At 43.9% G+C, this 13,474-nt stretch overlaps 1 long non-coding RNA gene across 1 annotated transcript in view; it reads left to right on the forward strand.

Moving 5' to 3' along the window:
• LOC107541970 (uncharacterized) overlaps positions 1-13,474 on the forward strand; it is a 1,179,532-nt gene that overhangs the window by 1,065,505 nt on the left and 100,553 nt on the right. The window lies entirely within an intron of this gene.

The following is a 13,474-nucleotide window of genomic DNA, read 5'->3' on the forward strand; positions in this document are numbered from 1 at the left end:
ATCGTTGCTAACAGCATGATTACTGGGAAGGATTTAAGATACCTTTGCAGTTCTTTTTGTTTTATTCAGTTATCTCCTAACAGAATACAATCAAATTACTGGGTTTTAAAATCACTAGGAATAATTCTGATTTATTAAGCTACTCATTTAATACATAGGTTCACTCGTTTTATTTTTGTGGATTTTTTAAATTATATATATGTGTCATGATTCCAAATTTAAGTCTACAACTCAAAGCCTGTTTAGAGTCTGACTTCTGGGCACGTACCCTGAGCTTTTATTCTTTCCTCATTCCCAGGTAACTATTTTTATAGATTTATGACCTCTTATTTATTTAATAGTTTAATTTTATATCTTTTAAAAACATATAAACAACCACAAATATATATGTGTAGTATAATGATGTATGCTTGTGTCTATAGTATACAGGGTAGGGCAAAAGTAGGTGTACAGTTGTTCAAATGGAAAATAGCACAATAATTAATAAATAATAATACAAGAATAAACTCTGTCTTTCCTGTAATCACAGCTGTAAACCTACTTTTGCTCACCCCTTTTTGCGATAAACAGTGGCAGGCTGTGTAGTGACAGCTTTCAAATTCTGCTGCAAACGAATCACCGGGGGGCTCGTTAAAACAGAGTGCTGGTCCCAGTGGGTTGGGATGGAACCCAATTATTTTCATTTCTAACAAGTTCCCAGGTGATGGTGATGCCACTGCTGCTCCTGGTCTGCAGACCACCCCTTGCGAGCCAGTGCCCCAAATAGTGTTCTTTCCTTCGTGTTCCCACTTCAGACTGTCCTGTGGGTCGCTCCAGCAGTAGAGAGGAGATCTGCTGCTTTTCGTAGCTGCGTAGTACTCCAGTGAGGAGGGACCAGACTTTCGCCTGCTCCCCAATGCGTGCGTCTGAGCTGTTCCCAGCCTTTGATATTACAGGTGGTGCTCCATGACTAGCCTCGCGTGTACTTCTTTTAACAGGTTTTCAAGGTAATACCATTGTGATAGATTCCTAGAAATGGAGATACTGACACAGGGTAAATGCATATGTAAATATTTTGAATTCCTGTGAGCTGGGAATTCAAGGTATTCCATATATGATACACACTTTGAAAAAATTCCATTATTCTGCAATCTATTGTTTTTAAACGATTGCATTTCAAAATTAAGATTATGAGATCCTACTCCAAATGACAAAGTTAATTGCTTTCCTGTACTCCCAGTGGACAATACTAGACGCTAATTTGAAATTTAAAAATACTTGTAAACCAACAAATAGGTAACATTTAAACATATCTTCAAATTGGATACTTTAAAATGCATTTTTGAAGTTTAGAGTTAATTTATATTAAAAATAAGAAGACAGTGTACTGTTTCAAAGATAACATTACAAAACACACTTTCTATTTTTGAATCCCAGATGTTGACCTTGGACAATTAAAATACGTAATACTTTTAAGGCTCAGTTTCTTTATCTGTGGAACAGAGATGAAAAAAAGACTGCCAGCTTCCTGGGATGTGTCATTTTTGAAGTTAAAATTAGTTAATCCATATAAAGAATTTAGCCTATCAGTTTTCAATCTTATAAGAACAATATCCCCTCTCTGAAATTAATATTTTATAATGCCCCATTTACTCTCTGTGAAATAATTTATACCTAATATAACCTAACTGCATACATAATTTTTAAATGAATGTAATGCCTTAACTGTAATTTAAAGGGGAAAATAAAAGGAAATCAATTTATAACAAAATGATATGTATTCAATATGTAAATGGGCGTGCGCGGCCCATCTAAATGATATCTAAGCGATCAGACCCTGCCTGCATTTCCTCTGGCTACGCAGATGCAGGAGCTTACACACAGGTGTGCTGGGTCTGCAGCTCTGAGGCCAACAGCAGCAAGAATGTCACTGGCACTATTTTCTAAGATGGTGAACAACTTCTGAACGTTCTGACCAGAGTACAGCCTTTCCCTGATTTATATAGTAGCCACAGTCCTACCAAACTCGGTGCATATTAAAATGGTGCCGGGAACTATTCTGTGTTTCTGTGAGGTTTTAGGCCGAGTCACCCGGGCTGAGATGTTATGAAATGGTGCTTCATCTGTGAGAATACCCGTGGCCTTCTTCATTGTGCACGACTGGCCCAAGGCTTCTTGTGCCACTGGCACCCTTTGTCTAAATACTGAGAACACCCACCAAGCGTTGGGGTAATTAAAAGTTGACCCACAGATTTCAAAATACCCCAAACAGGGCAGTGCCAACTCTGTCAATGGCACCAGCTTAGCCCAATGCCTGGCTTGTTGTTTAAGTGCTTAATGGGTGATGGCCATACGGTGATAATTATTTTTACTAATCCCCCTGCAGATGGTGATTACAGGGCCATAGTCATTCCTCATGATGATCATCTCGCTTCAGTTTCACTGTCTATCAGTCATACAGCGATAACCACCTATGAAAATAACTAATGTCCCTACAAGTTAGTTCATTGGGTGGTTTTATGTGAAGGTCCAGTTTATGTTTTAAGCTTCAAGAGATTCTATTACTATTCATATGCAATAAATTAATTAAATATAAAATAAAATGAAGGAAGCATTCATGGCTGGGTTAAGATTCACTCAGATTTTAAAAGCAATATTGCAGAGTGGGCAAGAGCTAGACCAGAGCCAACATTAGAAATAATGTTAGCTCCATATGTGCTTTAAAAATGTCCTAGTATTGCCTGGCCAGCGTGGTTCAGTGGTGTGAACCAGGGGGTCAGGGTTCGGTTCTGAGTCCAAGCTCATGCCCAGCGTCGTGGGCTTGACCCCAGCAGGGGGCACGCGGGAGGCAGCCGATCAATGACTCTCTCATCATTGATGTTTCTATCTCTCTCTCTCCCTCTCTCTGAAATCAATAAAAAAAAAAAAAAATCCAGTATCTACATTAAAGAAGTAAAATGAAACATGAAATAATTTTAATAATATATTTTATTTAACCTAATATGTCTAAAAATTATCATATCCGCATGTAATAAATATTAAAGTTTTTAATGAGATGTTAAACACTCAGGATATCATTATATTCCTTTTCTTACTAAGCGAAGTCCTTGGTATATTTCCCATTAGAGCACATCTATGTCCAATCAGCCATATTTTAATTGATCTTTTAGTTTGTGTGGTGGTGGCTACAGTTCTGGCCAGCACAAGTCTACTCACACCTGACCCCAGACCTGCCACCTGCTAGCCATGTGACTGTGGACTGACCCCTCTGTGCCTCGGTTTCACCATCTATAATGTCGCAGCCATAAAAGTAGAGTCTATGTCAAAAGGGCTTGTGGGAATGAAAGGAGTTAATATGTAAAGTACTTAGAACTGATACCAAGTTCTCAAGAAAGGCTCCTTCATATTCTACAGGTTTAGTTTGGTTATTCAGAGTTTATCAAATAGCAACAGAAAAATATTTTAAAAACTGGGGTAGAAACAAAACAAAGTCATCAGTCGATCTCGTAACACCAGAGACCCCTTTGCTCTGGCTCTCCCTGCCCCCCCCCCCCCCCCCATGCACAGCTCACAGACAGAATCCGTGCCTCGCCGTGTTGCTTTCCGTTTGGATTCCAAGCGCATTTTCTTGCGATTTTGGCGGATAAACGGAAGCGGAGAATGCGCCGGTCCCGTAGCCTCCCGATGCCGAGCCTTAGGGCTTGGATTTTGCGTGGATCCCTCGCCGCGTGCGGAGCGTCAGGGACGATCGGTCTGGATCCGGAGGCTGCCTGCTGACTCCTGAGTGACAGGCCGCGCAGGTAGGGTCGCCCGGTAATTATTTCGTCGCCGGGCTCCTTGCCGAGCCCACGTTAGCAGTGTGTAAATTCTCTCGTAGTAGATTGTGGATAGAGGACTATTGACAGGACGCCACGTGACAGTCCAGCCTTATTTCCTTGCTCGGGACAAGCTCTTTCCTGTCCAGAGAAAATTGCAGGAGATACTCACGGGGTGTGAGATGTTCCAGTGGAGATTTTTTTAAATGTCCTTTTATTCTGTTCTCCACACCAGACCCTCTTGTATGTTCAAGCTGATGGTGCCAAGTCCTGCTTTGCAGCAGTGGCGACAGGCACTGAGAGTAAACCGGGTAACAGACTGGAAGTTTCTCTGCGAATTGAAGAGCACACTCTGGGGCCCGCCCTTCCCGAGGCCTCGCAGCCCGACCGATATGGTACCGGCGAAGGAGTAACAATAGTCCCTGTCAGCCTGTCTGAGGTGGGAGACAATAGCGGGGGGAATGGCACAGTGACCCAGAAATGTCCAGGTTCCTTTGGCCCCTTTTATTGTGATAAATCTATTGTGAGCTCTGCAGGGAGGAACCGCGGGCCCCTGGTGTCTGTGTGGGCTGTGGCTCTGCGCAGTCCTCCTGTCCTTCTAACGGACCCCCTGGCACAAAAGCCAACTCGATTGTATGCAAAGAGTAGAACAAAAGAGGGGCAGGCAGGGCGCGGGGAGCGTGCCCCCCCCTGCCCCAGGCGGGGCCGAGCACGGCAGGGTCGAGGCCTAGACGCCTAAGCGCTGCTTTCTGGTGGCCCTACAGTAACTCTTCGGGATGCTGGTTTACCGAGGTGTGTCGCTGAGAAAATCGGGGTGCGCCTTCTGCATAGAATGATGCTGCTCCTTAATAAAGGGACTAAAAGGAAGCGATTCCCGTAAATGCTGGAAAGCATTACATTCAACTCAGCATTTCTCAGGGTGTATTTGAAAGAAATGAGTGAGGAGCAGAAGGCGTGGAAGGGTGGGGACTGGGAGGACCCTGTGTGGGTGTTTCCTGAGAAGCATTCGGGGATTTTTGGTGAGCTCGGAGGCTTCCCGCGTGGGGCCTGCACCTCCCTGGCGCCCGGCAGGCGCCTCCTCCCACCCCGCTTTCATTGCTCTTGTTCAAAATGGCCCGTTTCCATCACGGACTCACTCCACCTAATTCTTACTTGTTGCCCGGGGTTCGGTTTGGACCCGTCGGGTCTTTCTAAACTCCCAGAGTTCTTGATTTTACGCCCTTCGTCTTCTGCGGTGTTTCAGAGGGTAATTCGGTGGGCGCCTGCTGTCCGCCCAAGGTCACGTAGGTAGGAAGGGGTGAAGCCAGGATTTGAATTCAGAGTGAAATCTAAAGCATACCTGGCTTTGTCCTCAGTGGAAATTAAATCCGTAAATGTGAGATGATGGTCAGTTGTTCCAGAATTTCCAGGTTAAACGGGGCCAGCCTCTGGTCTGCTGACACATTACGGACCCTTATTTTCATGCGTTAAATGCTAATGAAATGCTCCCGGCTGCCACTGGACATGCCTGAGGCATGGATTGGTCTTGGTTTCATCCTTGTATACTCAACAGGAGGAAACTGTGGCCCTTAGCTAAGTGTTCAATCAAGGTTTGGTGAAATAGACGCTTCTTGTTAAGTTTAATTACAAAGGAAACTCCCCAACACCGTACCTTCAATAATACAGGACATATTCCTCTTTCACAGGACAGAGCAGCTGGTCTCGGCTGGCATCGTGCGTCTTCTCCGCCGGGTCACTCGGGGACCTGTGCCGCCACCTTGGTGCTGTGCCAGCCCAGGGGGGTGTTACTTTCATCCGTGTAGCCCGGGCAGGGCCAGTGCTGTGTCCATCTTCCAGCCAACGGCGAGACCAGCAAAGTCAGTGTCCAGGGAAAGGCTCCTGCTCACACCCCATCAGCCTGAGTTTAAATACGTGGTCTCACTACCTCCAAGAGAGGAATATTATTTTTTTCTGGACAGCCATGTCCCCAGGAAAAAGGGAGAAATAGATTTGGAAGAAGTAGGGGAAAAAATTGTTAGTCTGCCACAATAGATTTTTGGTGCTTTGTAGGTTTTTTTAATGATATCTCACGATTCACAGAAAATTTACTATTTAGATAGGTTATATACCTTTATAGTTTAATAAGATCTAAATCACATCAGCTATATTGAAGGCCACATGCTGGCATACATGGTATATTTTTAAGAGGCTTCTAGTATAATTTGTACATATGGCTATTGCAACTCCCAAAACTAAGCTGAGAGACTGAAGCTCCTCCTACACAAAAGTGAAAATGTGACTCAGGTTCTGTTTGTGTGTTTAACCAGATAAGATCCCAGGTACAAGTATTTATCTGACAGTTCCTCACCAACAGATTTCAGTATAAAAATGGGCATTTCTGAAGACAGTGCAACGATTATAAAGCCCTTGTTCAGGGTTATGAACGCAGACCACACAGATAAGAGCATGAGTCTGATGCGCGTGATTATTTAGATCCCTTTGTACGGATGATCTATATCAGAATCACAAATTAGAGTCCATTGGTTCTTTACTTAGACTATATGCATGTTGTTATGGGGACAAAAAAGAATACCACATAAATGTGCTCAAAGAATTAGGACCGATAAATACTCAGAAAATTCCATATTCTTTTCTGAAATAGACAGATATGATTATTTATAGGAGTTCCTGCTAAATATTAAGATTCCTTTCACGAGTTCCTGCTACATATTACTATTAAGATTCCTTTTATTGTGTGAGTAAACAGTTTTAATAAGTGAATATATTTAATATCATTTAGTTTAATTCAGTACGTATTTATTGAATGCCTACTATATGCAAGATACTACGAGGTTTTAATCTAAGGTCTGTAGTTCAATGCTTTTGTGACATGACTTGATATTCTAAGGGTAGTCGATTAAAAGGAGCTGCATGCCCAGTTCTCTTAACTTGGCAGGCGTATAGAAAGTAAAATAAAGTAACTGCTGCAGTCCACTGTGCTATATATCAACAAAGTAGTTGTGAGACAAATGAACATTATTAGAAGTAAACTTTGCCTGGAAGATGATCGTTCCAATGTTCTTACCTCCCTGGGCAGCTGAATGAGCTCTATAATGAAGGGCGCATGGAAGATTGATGGGCATAGATAGACTGTATTTTATTTCTGCATCAATCTTTAACTTACATAGAAGCTCTAAAGGCAGGAGGAATCTAAAATTAAATGGGAAAAGAAAAATAATATGAGCCTAAGAAAAAAAAAATCTCTGCATGTACTTTACTCATCGGACACAAAATGAGTTGCCCGGTGTCCCTCCGTTTGTCTTCCAGTCTGCTTTAGTACCGTGTGAGGAAGGAAATCCTGCACAGTGGGGACAGAGGAAGAGCCGGTTGGGTGGCAGGTGTGAGAGGGGGGTGGGGGAACAGGCGAGAAGCGTGGTAGGAAAGAAGCTCACCGGCCGACCTTGGCCAAAAATGATGGCCTGACGCAGAAATGATGGCCGGGGGACGGCACCCAGGATAGAGCTCTGCAGCCAGTTAGAGGGGGGCGAGGCCTCCCTCACGTCAGCACACCCGGAGCCATCCCTCTGCTCCCCCACTTCAGGTGATTTGGGTTTTATTTCCTACGGTAGCTGCTTGATGTGCAGAGGTGTGCCATGTCTTCATTTTTCTCTGAGATTCCAAACAATAAGAGAGAAAATGAAAGTATAATAAATATTAAAGGGCTCAGCAGCCTTTATTTTTAAAATCCACTTACCCGGAGAACCCTTTTTACCCCAGGTAGGCTGTAATCAGTACAGTTATTATATTTACATAGCTATTAATTGTGTTTCTACTAAAAAAAAAAAAAGCTTTCCGTTTGAGATATTTGTATAACATTTGCATTTGACTATTGATATGTCACTTAGCTTCAATTAATAAAAATTAACAGCAAACCCAAAAAAGAGGGCCAAGAATAAAGGGACAGGTTCCGCCGCGGAGTGACAGAAGCTCGTGTTGGGGGGATGGAGGTGGGAGGGCCGGGGGCAGAGTGGGGAGGTAAGTGAAGTGATTAATCGGCTCCGAAATAAAATACGACACACGGAACGTCCTAGAGTTACTTCCAAGCCATTGGCAGACTGTTATACTGACATTAGTTTATTTCCAAGAGATAATTTTTATATATTAGAAGAATTAAAAAGTGAGCCAAGATCCATTGTACCTTCACCCATTGTTTATTGAGAAGGAATTCGAGAGGTGAGCGGACCCAGGTTAGAGTGGCCTCCCTGGTCCGGGGGTGCCGGGGGGCCTGAAAATTCACCTGGCCGGGCAGGGCGGGCGGAGAGGGGAGTTGCCTTCTGTCCCCAGACCTCTGGAAATAAAATCGCTACATGAGAAATGCCTTTAAGTTACAGTCACTGCCGTGGAGAGGAGGGAGGGCTCCGTTTTCCTTTCGCTTCTGAAGCTGGACAGACACTGTTGACTGATGAGAATAGATATCTTGTATAATCATGCCCCATCTTCTGAAATCTAGTAAAGTTAAAATGTGATTAGAATGGAGTTAGTTTTCAAAAACATTCTCTGAAATCGATGTTGGCTGCATCTTTGCAACATTTGGGACGCTTACGTGGCGGCTTCATCCCCGCTGTTGCTTATCTCCGGAGACTAGTGTCATTTCTCTGTTGTCATTTTATCAAGCCAAGGTGGCTGAACTCCCTGAGTCTCCGGAAGCTGCTAATTCACGCATACTCTACGCTCTCCTGCTCTCAGCTTTTGATAAAACTTAAGCACTTTGAGGTTGGTCGGTCAACATCAATATTGTGCCCAGGTGGCTGTTTCCGCTTGTGGGCATCGCTCGTAATTGTTGGATGCTGTTGTCAGCTCTGGATTTGTCTGTAGAGGCAGAAAAAGGCTGAGTCCTTGAGTATATTATGGGGCGTGGGGTGCATAAAAGGGAGGCCCCAGAACCGAGGTTAAAGGTACTTCACAGTCCCTGGGTTGGTTATGCGGTTGAGCACCTGCTTCACAGTCTTTGTTTTTGAAAACCTTTTGGATTGTGCTTGAATAATTATGCAAGACTCCTTACTGTGAAATTCTGGCATTATGCATTTAAAAATTCAAAATTTACTAAATGCTAAGATACTGTGAGTCAGATCTTTGAAAGAAAAACGTCTCTGTTTGGGGCCTGGAACCTGCCCTTCTATGTTATTACTGCACAAGTCCCCAGCGGGCTCGCTCACCCGGGTTTAATTATTGAGTCATAAACGTATCTTTGACTGTTTCCCTCTAGCGTGAGTGCCTGGAAGTAACTCAGAATTGCTTTCTCTATCATTTTCTGTGGCGGGTCAGACTTCAACACAAAGTATGTTTTCAAATGTTTTGGGAAAAGTGAAAGTCACTGAATCGATAATTGTATCAGAATGTCACGGCCCATTAAATAGATAAACGTGGGGACCGACTGTGTAAATGTACTGAGGTCTTGGGTGCCCACTACATCTATATATCGACTAAAATGGAAGCTTCATGAGGCAGGGTCCTCATCGGTTTTGCCCATTACTTTGTCCCAGAACACAGCCTAGTGACTGGCATTTGTCTGGGGCTTGATAAAAATTCACTGAATAAGTACATGTGTGAGTAAACCAGTCAGGTCTCCTTGACAATCCCCAACATCACCAAATACACACGTTTTTTTTACTACTAACAATGAAAGAAGTTGATTTTTTTAAACTTGGCATTGTACATATTCATGTATACATACATACACAGGCAGGCAGGTATATTTAATTACAGATTTTTTGTTTAGGTGATGCTGACTAAGGGAGACCAGTTATCAAAGCGATTCAGATTTTACGTGAAAGTATAACTGGTTGAATATCAGGCTAGGTCTCAATACTTTCCAGATCACTGGAAAAATGCTCTGTTGTTTTTTTCCCCTTGCTCTGAGTCATTGAGAATCTGAGGGCGGAAACGGACTGTCGAATAACCAAAAATTCTTTTGACAACGAGCCCGCACCGTTTCTACGGGATCTTAAAGGAAACAGCCTGATAAAAGTGGAGCTTCCCAAATGTCATGACATTGACGAGATTGTTTGGGAATAGTGAATATTTGTTGAATATTAAGGAGTTCTCCACTCTCAATCTTCTTTTTTAAAAAGTCATTGAAATTAATAAAGATGCAATTACAGATATGGTAATATATGCTAACATGCCCACATATAGAATCTGCCTGAAAATGCAAAGAGCAGAGTATGTGGGAAAAAACATTATTTAAATAAATAAATATGGATTTCTTCTGCTGATTTTCACCACTGTGGCTTCCCCTGTAAAGCGTTTGAATAGTTTCACAAACTGACAAACTTTTATTCTGAGGGATTGATCTCTAATTCAAAAATTACATTGAAAGATGTTTTTAATAGAGCACATTAATTGCGGGCCCTCCATTATTATTATACTTGTAGAAGTGTTACAAGGAAACAACTTGGTGCTTGAAACATTCCACATAAGTAGCTATTAGCTGGTATCACTTGTATAACCTAATGCCCACAAAGCTTGAGGGCCATTCCCCCCCTAATAGCAACTATCAGGAAAGTAACCAGAAACTAATCATTTTTCCTCGGTCAGAATTGGGAAAGGTTTAAAAAATATGAACCTTACAATGGACTTCCTGAACTAAATACTCATTTATTTATTATTCTGTTTTAAAAACATATCAAAGCAGAAAACCTCTAGGGTCATGGACAATAAAATATTTCAGCATTAAAAATAAATAATAAATTGTCAAAGATAAAAGACTGATAATCCACCCAAACATCTCTCCTCTATGGCTTAGGAAAAAAAAAATCTACCTAAACAAGTACTGTAGATTTTTTAAGCACGAATTCAACGCTGTTCCCCAAACCTACACATTCTGACACCTTAGACTTGGTTTGTTTTCCTTGGCGTTGCTAGATTGAGCTCGTATCTGTAAAGTTTTATATGGGATCTCATTAATAGAATTATGAAAGTCTTTGCTTATGCATTTCCCAACTGCCGATCTGAGTTACAAAATAAACTCAAAGTGGATGTTTCTGTTCATTTCTCGAGAAGAGTGGGGAGGCTGGGCAGTAAATCTGCTCTTTCACACCCAATCTCCAGTGATGAGACCGGATAATAACTGGGTCACTTTAGCTACAGCTTCGTTATAGTTTGCCGTTAGATACAAGTCCCGTGAGCATAGAGATGTGGTAATTTAAGATATACCAGCTTGACAGATGTCATTGAATGAATCTGCTAAATGTTCAGAAGTTACTGGTGCACGGGTGGGCACTTAGATGCGCCCTGGGTCCTTGCTTTCCAGGCCACATGGCACCCTCCAATACCACGGAAAAGAGTGCCGGCTGCCACTCTGCTGTCCTAAGTAGCGAACAAACGGGCATTTGAAATGAAACAGACTGAGCTTCTGTGATGTCACCAGGAGTCTCATTTTTCACCATCCCCCAGTCCCTCAGAATGACCCAGCGCCGCGCCCCCGCCATGCTGTCAGGGTGGGGGGCTCAGCAGAGCTCAGGGGGAGCGCGGCCCCGTGGGCCTCCCCGCGTGGAGCCGCCGCCGTGGCTGCTGGAAGCGAGCGGAGAGGACGCGGAGCTGGGACGCGGCGCCCTCCCTGGGGAGGCGAGCGGCTTGAGCGGGTCGCAGACCCCAGGATCCTTGAGAAGGGACGTGATTTCCTGTAACAGGCCGGGCGGGCGGGACGGAGGCAGCCGGGCTGCCGACAGCTCACGCCAGGCGCGTCCCAGGCGCCTCCCCGAGTGCCACAGGACCGCTGCAGCCAGCTGCAGAGCAGGTCCCAGCCCGGCACGGGCCCTCCGGACACCGTTCCTGAGCTGGACGCTGCGCTCCCGGCCTCAGAGGCCCCCTGCAGTCGGGAGAGTTTCATATAGACAAGCAGGGAAAGGAAGTTTTTATTCGGGAAAAGGCGCACTTTTACCCCCAAATACTAAAGTCGGGTTCTTTTGAAGCTGAAAATTAAGCAGTATATATATATACTGTTTGGCTAAAAGTACAATCATTTTCTGCCTGCTCTGAAGGCTATTCCTTCTGCCATGCTCTTGATCAAGAGACACGTGCCATAGGAACGGGGAGGTATAGCAGTGGCCATGGTCAATGCCACTGGAAGGAGCTTTCGGATCACAAGACTGTGTGTCCCTTCTTAAGGAAAAAATATGCCAACCACCCATGGAAAGACTGTGATGCTTTTCTCCTTCGTTTTCTTTGAAAACAACTGTACCAAATATCTGTTCATTTAAACACGGTTTGCCCTCAGTCTACCATTAAGATAACTTAACCATTGCTTGGAAAACAAAGAGACCCGTGAGGTAAGCAAATCACACCCAATCCTGGAACAGAAAACTGTGAATATTAATATTACCAGTCAGACATCCTTGAGTACAATATTCCCAAGAGATAATGTGATTTTTTAATATTCCCTGACGTAAATATAAATAAAAAGATGCACTGGAAGGCACGAAAATGGTACTCAAAGGCAAGATGTTGAATTCCATCAGCGTGTCTGGCGCCCACACTCGGGCGAGCAGCGCCACTAGCGGACACGCACCTGGGGAGCCTGCAGCGCGGGTCGAGCGCCGCAAACGGCACAGCTCGGCGCGAGGCAGAAAGGGGGAAATACGGAGGGGACCGGGGAGAAAGGGCTATAAAATGCCGTGATGAACATTAATATAAATGACGGGCTATAACTTCCCTGCTTTATTTTTCTGACAAATTGTCTGTAGTGTTTTCACTGTACAGGCTCATCTAGAAACAGACTGAGCCGTACGTACACCTGTAAAATCTACGGCTGGTGGTTTTCTTGTGTGTCAGTTGTATCGCTGTTACTCGGGACATGTCGAGTGTGCTAGTTAGGTGGTAAATTTATAGCATAGACTATAACTAGATCCCCTAAACACCTTCCCTTAGAAAAACAAAAGGAAATATAAGAGCAACGAGAGACGCCGGAACCCGGGGTCTGTTGTGTTGAGTCAACGAGCCGAGCTTTCCAAAGCACCTGCCCCCGGGCCAGGCCGGCCTGCTAGAAACACTCTCATAATTAGTACATCGTTTATTTTGTGCCCCTTGCGCTTGGTTTCTATTTCCCCATCGTATGTAACCTTTCTGAAAGCAAACATTTTATATCTCTACTTTTTCTGGTACTAATTTTGGGGGGATATTTAGGTTTGGTCATTTATTCATTATTTCTACAACGTATTGCAGTGTTTTAAGATTCACTATTTTTTTTCTTTTGTTTTTCACTTTTTCCTTTACATGGTAATCTCCACTGGTTTTGTTCCCCCGGATATGGGTTCTGACCCTCCCCCCCTTATTACAGAGTGGGAGGGGCTAATAGCTATTAGTAGATATTTCCCTTCTAGAATCCGAACTAGCTTTTAAAGTCTGTTTCCCTCCCCTAATGTATAAATATTTTAATAACAATGTATCTATTATTTCCCAAGTGAGCCCTGAGGAGCCTGCCTGGTGGCCTGGCACAGGCCATTCCAGGAGGACGGCCCTCTCGGGCACTGACACAGTGGGGCCTGCAGCTGCCACCTCTCCCGAGCCCCAGTGGTTTTAGGTGAGCCCCCCATGGCAGGCTCCCCGTCCCCGAACCAGCGAGAGTGATGCCTTCTGCAAGGGCCCTCAATCCCTTTGCTGAACTTGCACTGTGTTGTCCTTTGCTTACTTGGTTGGAAGCT

This window comes from Miniopterus natalensis, chromosome 2 (assembly GCF_054644295.1).
Source record: "Miniopterus natalensis isolate mMinNat1 chromosome 2, mMinNat1.hap1, whole genome shotgun sequence".
In the NCBI taxonomy this organism is placed as follows: domain Eukaryota; kingdom Metazoa; phylum Chordata; class Mammalia; order Chiroptera; family Miniopteridae; genus Miniopterus; species Miniopterus natalensis.